Source organism: Bombus vancouverensis, chromosome 3 (genome assembly GCF_051014615.1).
Source record: "Bombus vancouverensis nearcticus chromosome 3, iyBomVanc1_principal, whole genome shotgun sequence".
NCBI classification, from domain to species: Eukaryota; Metazoa; Arthropoda; class Insecta; order Hymenoptera; family Apidae; genus Bombus; species Bombus vancouverensis.
The window spans coordinates 20052683-20063223 of NC_134913.1; positions in this window are offsets into that span (position 1 = coordinate 20052683).

A 10541-nucleotide genomic window follows, 5' to 3' on the forward strand; every position below is an offset into this window, starting at 1 on the left:
CGCGCTTGGTAACAATAACGAAACACCTTTTATGCACGCGTGGATTCTACCTCTTCCTCCTCCACAGCCAGCGGCGCATCTACCGCAACTACCATCTCGGTTGTCTCGCTCGTTCTACGAGCGCGAGCTTCTTCGCATTCACCTGCTGCTATTCGAAGATCAGCTGCCCTAACCGCCACCTTGGCAGCACCTTGCCCCTTCGCTATCCTCCTTCACCTCCGCCGCCGGTACCCTCGGCCTGTTGCATCGCTTCTTCTCGTCCTTCTTTTTCCACTTCTTCAACCCGTTCTTCAACCCTCTGCTCGCGACAGCTCGTTTCTTTTTCCATCGCCTCTGCCTCTCTCCCTGCCTCGGCCTCCTTCCGCGCTTCTGTTTCTTCTTCTTCTTCTCCTTCTTCTTCTCTTCTTCTCTTCTTCTCTTCTCCTCCTCTTCTCCTCTTCCTCCTTCTTCTTTCTTCGTGACTGTCTTCTCGTATCGACCGCATGCCCCCGCACACACGGCTCGGATTTTTTCGAAAAAAAACACAGCTGCGCTGCTCTTTTATGGGGGTCCGTTGGCTATGCAAGACGCATCGAACGCGAACAGCGTGCACCTTGCACGCCTGTGACACGCGTGTTTCGCCTTTTCCGAGCTCTCTACCGACACCACACCAGCCTCCGTTCCTTTCGGCATCGACCCTGTCTGTAATTAACCGACACGCGCGGCCCGCGATCGCTGCTTCATTCCTCATTAAATACGCAATTACTCGTGGGGATATTGCGTCTCGGCGACGGCGTTGATCTCGGAGGTAGCGGCCGCTAGACGATCCACGTCCCTCGCGTCGTTCCACCGTGCCAGTCCTTTAGCGGCCCCGAAGCAGAATCCTGCGCGGATCTCCGGGCGATTTTCGCTCGATAATACTCGGGCGAAGCGAAGGAAGAGAGTTTGACACTTTTTTCGCCGGTCGATCGTTGCGCAACGCGGCGGCCAGCGAGTTATAAAATTGTATGCTTTAGGCACCTCGGTAACATTGCGAGAAAAACGAATGGCACCTGTGAGGTTCTTTGTCAGAATTTCTTCATCGGCAGGGCAGCAGGTGAGCCAGAGTCGGACAATGAGCCGCGTCGCACGATTCGCGTGCAACCGACATTTTTCACGAGTGCACATGCTCAGTGTGTTCGTCGGGGCGACGAATTCGCCGCTGGCGAAAGAAAAGCTTAGTAATTTGACGGACGCGAGCAGCACGCGCCTGCTCCTCGACAACCCGTAACGTCACTGTCTTTTTGCGGACCGGTCGATGCCCATTTGCGTCGGCGGCGCGACCGGAATAAGGGAGATTCGATCCGAGCTTTCCTTACAGAGATCGCCAGGCATCATTCCGTTGAAATATCGATGGCTTTTTCCACTTCTTTTTCATTCTTTTCCATCGCTTTGCAACTTCATTAATCCTTTCAGCGGTGTATGGTCGTACGTATATGGTTGGACATGTACAAACGAAATCCTCTATGGTACTCTGCCAGGGCACTCTATCGACACAAACGTGCCATTTATTTATTAGCGTTTAACAGAGATGTTTGTGCGCTTGCCCATCCTTGTTTCGAATAGTACGAACTTTGAACGACGCCTTTAGCAAAGATGTAATTTCCTGCCCGATATAACTTTTTGTATTCTAGTTCTATTCCTATATTCTAGTATTGTACGTAACCGCAAAGATGCGCAAGTCTTATTTTTATCGACGCGCGAAAGCCTATTCTCCAGACGTGTACATCTCCAAAAATTGCGAAAAGCACCGTTTAAACGATATTTAACGGGCGAGATTCGTGACATTTCGTTATAAACGGTTACTCGTCAGCAAATCTCACGAGTATGCAACGTAATCCGCCTGACCTCCGCAGGTTACGCGCAAAAACTATCAGAGGGTTATCCTCTTTCACCCTAAACTTTCCCATACGATTTTTGCGCGTTCAGGGAAGCTAATCCTCCGGTAGGGAAGCTCGAGGAGCGATGCACTTTTCGGTCGTGAGACTGTTTCGATCGCTACCAGAAGAGTGAGAAAAAGAGAGAGAGAGAGAGAGAGAATGAGAGTGGCTGGCTAGCGGATTCTTGATCGTTCGAGTGGACGAACCAGTGAAGCGGAATGGATTTCGAGATGGCGTCAGGGTCTTAATGAAATTCAAAACACGGCCCTGCGAAGCGTATCAATTACGCGTCCACCCCCAGCGTCTCTGGTCTCGCCGTTCTACTCTCTCGAAAAACGGTTGGCGCCCCTCGACTTTCCCACGCGTCGCCGACACTCCGACTTTCGTCGTAGCCAACTCCTTCGGGACCTTGTTCCACTCGAACCCTCCTTGCGTTTGCCGCGCTAACGAGTCTCTTCCGTTATTAGTCCTACCTTCTATACGGTATAGCACTTGATACGTTGCATTCAGAACGTTTACTTGTCCGAAAGTTCTGAGGAAACGAGGGTACGTCCGCGAAAGAAGGAAGAGTTTGGCGCGACTTCGAGACCGCGATAAAAGGTAGAAATCACCCGTTTAATCGATATCGCGATCGTCGACTCTTCGTGAAAACGGCGAGTCGTTGGTCCGAGATGTAAGCGGCCGATCGAACCCTTGGTTTTCGATTCGCGAAAGAGCGAAAGAGAGAAAGAGACGTAGGAAGAAGAGTCGAAGAGGAGGAGGAAGTCTCACGAAAAAGGATCGCCGTGTGTGCTTCTCGCGGAAAAAAGACGAGTCTACCACTGTGGGAGATCGCGTACGCAGGGTGCAGGCCGGTCGAGAAGTCGTGAGAGGAAGCCTGCGCAGCGAGAGAAGGACGAGCAGAATCACCTGCGGTGCACCTGCTGTGCAGGGGGCTCCTTTGGTCCCGTATTAAAAGTGTATCAGGCCTTCCTCCTCCTCCTCCACCTCCTTCCTCTTCTCCTTCTCCTTCTCCTTCTTCTTCTTCTTCGTTCCCTTCTGCTTCTTCTTCGCCTTCATCTTCTTCTTCCTCTTCTTCTTCTTGTATTGCTCCTCTTCTTTAGTTCGCTGCTCCGTAGTCATGGCATGCTCCCGCTCGCGAGCCTCCATTCGATTTCACTTTGGCCTGCACGTACTCGTACTCCTCCCACTTGAAAATACCCGATGATTCTACTCTGCCGATAATTATCCCGGTTGAGCCGACTGTTAGCTGTGTGCTTTTGCTGGAAACGGTCTAAGAATGGGCGCGGCGATGTTCCACGGCCGGAAACTGTCGACCATTACGATCGTCTCGACCGCCTCTCTCCGTTCACCGTGCCGCTAACTCGGCTCCTCGTGTTTTTTACATTAATTCCGATCGGCTCGATGCTCGAGCACCGACCAACGGGACAAGACTGCCGATCGACCGAACCGACCAAAACGAAGTCAAGGGTAATTACATAATCGGAGCAGCCGGGATTTCTTCCGACGCAATCGTCCTCTCCTTCCTTTTTCCCCTCATTTTCGTCGCTGGAGACGCTTAGTTACGCTTCGCAACGGTAGTCGCCGTTTTACGAGCGTTCTATCGAGAAATCTCGGCATCGCATAGGCATTATCCGCTGCCTCCATTTCTCAACGTCGCGCCGGCTTAATACCGATTCGATACGTAGGTGCTTCGATGACATTTCCCGCTTGCTCGCCTCGCCACGAGCCGTAGGAACTTTCGAGAATTTACCAAACACGTTGAAAGCGGTGGAAATAAAAAAGGGAGAACGAAGGCAGGAAGGAAGGGGAGTGGAGTCGTGGAGTGATCCACGCAGAAGGCGCGGGCGCCTCCTTGGAGACAGGCGAGAGAAGGTGGCGGCGAAGAAGGTCAAAGCGATTTTTCCCTCTAACGGACGAGCTAGAGGAGTCGGCGCGGTGCGGCGGCGAGAGAGCCGCGGTCGCATTTGTTTCACGGCAGCCAGCAGGAGCAACCAACGGCCAACAGGTGTATAGCAGGTGCACACCCCGAGCGGCATCGAGAGTGCCGTGGAGAGCTAAAAAGTTTCACGTCCACCTGAAGGTCCCACACGAGAAACCGGGCGACTTTCAACCGTCGTTTTCTTCAGCGCCACCACCCCTCGACTCCCACCCCACGAAGCTACACTCGCCGTGTACGGTGCCGAACGACCGAAGAAACCATCCGACGAACCCACTCGTTCTTCGTCTTGCCGCGACAGCACAATGCCATACGGCAGCAAAGAAACAATCGATAGGCCCGATACTCGAGTTCGATCCTCCAATTCGTTGCCTTCTGCGTTAGCAACGCAACTTTCCACCCACCCCGCAACTCCATCTCGTTATCTAGCTGGTTAACTCGCTGTTGTGGCGCTATCCACGAAATAGACGAAGAAACGGAGGGCGCACTCGGTTTGCAGCGTGCTAGTGGACGCGTCGGTAGAATTGCCCGATCTTATTAAAACCATTTCTCATTAAGAGCAGAAGCATATCGCGTACGGTCAAGACAACTTTAAAGTATCGGTATAACGATCGAGTATCTGCCTTTGTACTACTTTTACCGTATTAAAAGAGGCGGCCTGCTTTTACGCCGAATATTCGTCGATATTCAGAATTTCGCAAAAGCTTGTTTTCCTCGGAAATCCATAACACCGGAAAACCGGAGTCAGGTCGTCCTATGCGCTGTACGTCTTTGACGGCGCTACTAGGACAACCTAATCGGACGTAAGATCTCTACGTCCAGAACTAGAGCAACCTAGAGACCCGTGTTTTACACGTTAAAATAGTAAAGATCGTAGCACGTATTTCTAGAAATGGGCAATTCAACGCGTATTCCTTGGAAATACGCGAATTCCTCTAGTTAGAAGCGTAGATCGGTCGCCACGGATGAACCATCCTTTTAAAATTGCCCCTGTAAAGGCAAAGAGAGAAAATCCAAAGACGGTAACGACGAAAGAAGACACGAACGAATACCGGAAGAGGCGAGAAGAAGGAGGAGAAGAGGAAGGTAGAGGATACGTTGGAAGAGTGCGAGGATGCCAGTCGGAGAGAAACACCTGCGTCCCATTATCGATCATCTATCGAACGGGGCCTCCAGTCGGCGCTACCCTCGAAATCACTATGCGTCGCTATGTTTCCGACTGTTGAAATTCCACCCTGTGTCGTGGTGGCTCACCGTCAGGTGCTTCTTCCTGGACGGACAAGTGCAGGCGGCGCGAGTGCTTTCTCGAATTAATGACACGTTGTCCCACGCGAGCGTGGATGGCCTTTCTTCTCGGACTTCTCTTCCCGGATTTCCGTTTCCATTCCGTTTCGTTCTATTCGCCGTTGCCGACCACCGTTCGAGCGAGCGATCGTCATGGAAACTTGTTGCGAACTCGGGTTTTTCGACTCGCGTCAACGCGATGACGCACAAACGTCCTACCGACGCGTTCAAATTTCCCATCGACAAACTTTTGCGAAACCTTCGAGAAGCTTCTCGCCCGCTAATGCGTCTTCGTATATCTGCGTACGTAATAAGTGAGAGCGATCAACGAGTAATTAACGAGTTAAGAAGCAGCGAGTAACAGCCGTCATAATCGTTAAACGAAGGACAATTTTTAAAGAGTCCGAAGGAAACGACGTTGGCCGTGAAGCGAGATAGGAAGAAAGCTTGGTGCGCGCAATTTGCTGCCTCGTGAATTTATGGAAACGGGAGGCACGAGGTGGTCCGGCACCACCGACGCGTCCATTTATGGATAGAGCAATTAATCGAACGGAGGCGGACCGCGATAAAAGACGCGACGATAAAGCAGTCGCGCTCGCGCCAGTAAACACACGCGTATGTTGGCGCACTTTTACTTACTTATCAAAGTTCAATTGAGTTAACGATTGCACCTGTACGTTCCTTTCTCCTCGCTAGAGCGCGGCTGGGATGGATGGCAGCTGGGGCTGGCATGCACGGGCGCGCGTGTCGCGCACACGGTATACCGATACGCGTTCGTGTACGTACAGGTGGGACGGAGTCATCATCCTTCTCTTCGAACGGCTCGCACCATCTTCCCGTCCTTATCATAAATTTTCTCTCGTTTCCTGGCCAAGCTCGAATTCGAGCTATCGACCGCTGCCCAACGATCGCTGCTCCACGACCACCGCTCCCCATCGATCTCCGTCCACGTACCGTTCCTCGTCGTCGTCGTCGTTAGAATCGAATCGCTTCGTTCGACCATGCCTCGAACGTCTCTCGATACGAACGCCCGAGAAGGGATCCGTCTTTTTTGCTCGCTCTTTAATAATCGAGTCGGGCGATACATCGTCGATGGACGCGTGAAACGACGGCAATGGTGCCGGGTGGTATAATAACAAGGGCGAGCACGAAGAAGGAGGAAGTATCGCGTAGTAAAGCGTGGAAGATCGCAGGCAAGTGCGAAGTAATACTCGCCGCCTACGGCGAAATCGAGTTTCCATCCGTTGGAAATTCCGTTGGATGGCGAACGGGTGAAGCGACAACGACCTAGAAATTGCCGCGGTGTAGATCGACGCGGTAGGGATCGACGAACGTCGGCTAAATCGGTCGTGGTGTTCGTTAAACGACGAGACGAGCGTAGGTACGTACCACTTACGAATCTTTGAGATTTCCGTCTCGTTCTAGGGAAATTACGCGGTCGTGGCAGCCTCTCCAAGAAGAACGATAGAAACTCTCGAGAAATACGTTGCTTCGAAGGAAGGCAGATCTTTCCCCTGCGAGACGGGACGCGCCCCCCGGTGATGCGAGTTCGGCTTTGGCTTTGGCTTCGGCTTCGGCGAATCGTTTAATCGGAGGCTTGGCCGACGCGCTCGTCCCCGTTAAAAGGAGCATTCACGGATAATAATTAGGGTGCAACGGCCGTCGCGTTCGTGCAGCGTCGCCGAATCAAAAGGGAACAGTGATTGGTGGCTGGCTCGATGAGCAGCAACGGGGTCCTTTAAACTGTCCCGTGTCACACGCTGCTGCTCCAGCTCAACGCTTTTTTACCATCTGCCCCTTGTCGGGCATATGTTGCGGGATAACATCGAAAATGATCCGAAACAGGTAGAGGATAGCAGAGGCTCTATCTACACGGGTTTCGACACTCGCTACCCGTCTGTCGGCGATCACCTGTTGATTTCCTTTAAATCAAAATAATATCACGTTCTACGAGTTTCCACGCTCGGTGAGCAGTCGGCGCACAGTGGCTTTTCCTCCGAAGGGAAGGGTGAATACGACTATGAAAAAACTCGATGCCTCTTCCGGTTTGCCAGAGCGCGTTCACGAGTCACCGTCACCAACGATCGATCGTTTGGATGTCGCAACTGCGGAATATCTTTCCAGGCAGCGCGAATATTTTCCGTCCGTTTGCCAACGTTGTAACCCGCGACGCGAAGGTACAAGTTGCCACTTCCGTTTGGAAATTCTTCTTGGCCACACGACGGAACTGCGCCGTGATCGCAACTCTTCCGTTTCCGGTGTATGGACGAATTCCACGATTACGATCTCGACGAACAAGAGCGTCGATTAAGCGACTGAATGGCGGCGTAAACCCCCCGTGAGAGTGGGTCGGTGCCTGGTCGATGAAAAGAGGGGCTGCATGAAAGCTCGACGCTTGATTTATGAACGAAAATCTCGAGTAAACGCCCGTTTCCGCGCTCCGCCGGGCGTGAAATGACTTTGGGCGAGTTCTGCCGCGAGCGGTCTGTCCTCGTCGCGACAGCGAACCGGCCGGGCGTGCAGTTCCGGCACCGGGACACCGGAAGCGCCGGCTCATACATCGGCTATTCGCGTCTACATCGCTTTGACGCGTCGTCGCGTAACCTCGTTCCGATTCCAACTATCCAAATAGCCGCGGATTCGTCCCGTTCGATTCGTTATTAAGTCGGGCGACCCGTTTCGTAACCTCGATCACCTTAATCCGATCGCCTTAATTTTCTTTCTGACCAATTTCTGGCGAATATCGACTGCGACAAGGTGGATTTCGCTGGTATAATTTCGGTTTAGTAAATCGACTAGCCGGAAACTCATTCCTCTGGCAATCAGTGGCATCGAGGATTTCAGTGGGCGCGGCCAGTGACTCCGAAAACATCGGTTTTATTCGGAATTAAAGGTTGCCTGCGAGGCAGCAACTGCGAGCCGAAAATTACGACGAAACTCGAACCAGAGATCCTTCGAGCGAAATTCCCCAAGGATTTGCCGTCGTACCGCCTCTTTGTTTCGTCGTTGGTCAACTGCGCCTATCTGTCGTGGTAGATGGTGACTTTTTTCAACTTCTCCGGTTTTCCAATTCAACTTTCACGAGGTTTTACTGGAAGCTCGTGGAACTTTGCTATTTATATTCGCGATCGTATTGCTCGACGTTGTAACGCGGTAACGATAACTGCGAACCATTTACCGGGGTCGAAGGTTGTCTTATAAATCGAGCTTTTATTGCAGTTCGTGTCAGCACAGACGAAATGACTTTTATTCCAGCGATAGATTCTCCCCTTTTCTCGTTGCCTTATATTGCCACGTTTTTATCGCGAAAACCAGTCAGAAGCAGATCGAACGGAGATTGCAGCGGAAAGCATCGTCGTTCGATTTCTTCCTTCGGAAACTCTCTCTTTGAGAAATTCAAATTCGAAGAATATTCCAGTACTCGAAGAGTTTAAACGCGAACATTCAAATACTCAAATTCACAGACACGTGCGTATACAATTTCCGACGATATTAAAATTTCTGTCGACCAACGATCTCAACGTCGTCGAGAGCATTAAATTTCGCGTAACAGCGAGAAACAATTTAAAATTCCATTTTGATGGAACAGTGGCGAACGAAGGAAGAAGAGGAAGGAATAAATGCCCTCTTATTTTCCTTCTGGCGATTTTTGTTAACAAACCGTGCTCGTTATTGAAGGATAGGTCGGTGCGCCTCTCTTGACAAAGACGTCGCTTTTATCCGCACTGCGGATATATTTATACGTACTCCGCTTTGTCCACCCTTCGCTGATTCCAGATTCCAGATCGTTTTTTCATACGTTTATCGCCGAGAGGCATTGGTTTCCGATCGAGAGCCATAGTCCACAATAAACTCGTCGATGACCTTAGCCAGATTGTCTGGCTGCGTGGGCGTACTGTCTTTTTGATCGCCGAATACGCATAAATCGACCGATATGATAACCCAATTAATAACAATAACGTATTTCCTGTAGCGATTTTCTGTCGGTAGAGCTCTCGTAAACGTAAAACCGCGTGCAACTTCTTTTCTGCGGTGTATGCGAACCGTTTTATTTGTAAACGCGATGAAAACGTTTCTTCGTCATCGTTGTCGTATCGTGCCTAATTAAAAGTGACGGAAGAGAAAAATCTTCTCGGTGACAGTTTTATCGTCGATTATAATACGCGTATTAGTAATACGACGTTAGTTGGATATCCCTCTCCCCGGCATGATGTAAGTGCTTCGCGATAAAGTTTTCATGCCGGATCGTTGGTCGGTCTCGAGCTGCTGTTTATAAGAGGAATTTATCAGAAGGTTTCGTTTATCGGGACAGACAGTCGGGTCAGACAGTCGATGGAGACACGAGCGAGCGAAACACGCACACGCGGCACTGCGTGCAGCTGTACGCGAAATTGATGTCGTGCCGCCCGCCCATTTGCAATTTCTACGTAAGAAGGCGCGCTAGTTATTACCGGACTGATCGATCAAAAATTCTGCCTTTGGAAAAAACGGTGTAACGATAAACTAAACTGTCGACCGATACTACCGCCGCTACGAATCCACCATCGCTGCCGGGTAAATAAAGCAACGTGTATGCCTCGATTATCGAGCCACGGAATTTCCTACTGATTAGCGCGTCTTACGAGATATGCCGCAGTTTAGCCACTTTGACGGTGGATCGTGTATTTTACCAGTGTTTTCTTTCGGAATTTCTGTAATGCGCGTTGTGCTCGGCATACTTTGCCTACGACACAACGATACAACGATTTTACGTAAAAACATTTCGAGTATTACCGCCACACTGAATTAAACGTTGGAAAACAACGTTCACGTTTAATGCACACATTATACGTGAAAGTTTGCAAATTACGCGATGGATTATGCAAGATAAACGGTTAAAGGATTAACCATCGGAAATGCGACGTTTCCTTTATCTCTTTAAACGCGTTGTAACACATGGCACTGTGAGATTTAATACTGTTCGTTCCGAGCTGAAGGAGCAACAGGTGGTTAAAATCGATGTTGCGTTTAGTCGCGTTACGACTGTTAATGATACGCGTGTTAATGATCGGTGAAATGGACGTGCATGCACGGCTGTCGAAGCAGTCGAAACGAAGCAGAAGCTTTTATCGGGACGAAGAGAGTGAATTTTCTTACTGCCCTCTCAAAGTTCAAAGGTTCGACCGATAATACGTTCACTCGCCCGACATCGCTTAACTGATAAGAAATCTGCCTTGCTTATTTACATTTGATATTTGATATAACCACGTGTCCGATACTCTCGTGCGTTATCACGCTTCCTTTTATGCTCAAGTTCCTCTTCGGATTTTGACAATTTCATCGCAAAATAGTATCTTTTATCGAAAATGTTCAGCTTTACGAAGAACGTAAATGTTCGACAGAAACCTGACCAATGTATGTTTAAAATAAATACACGAAAA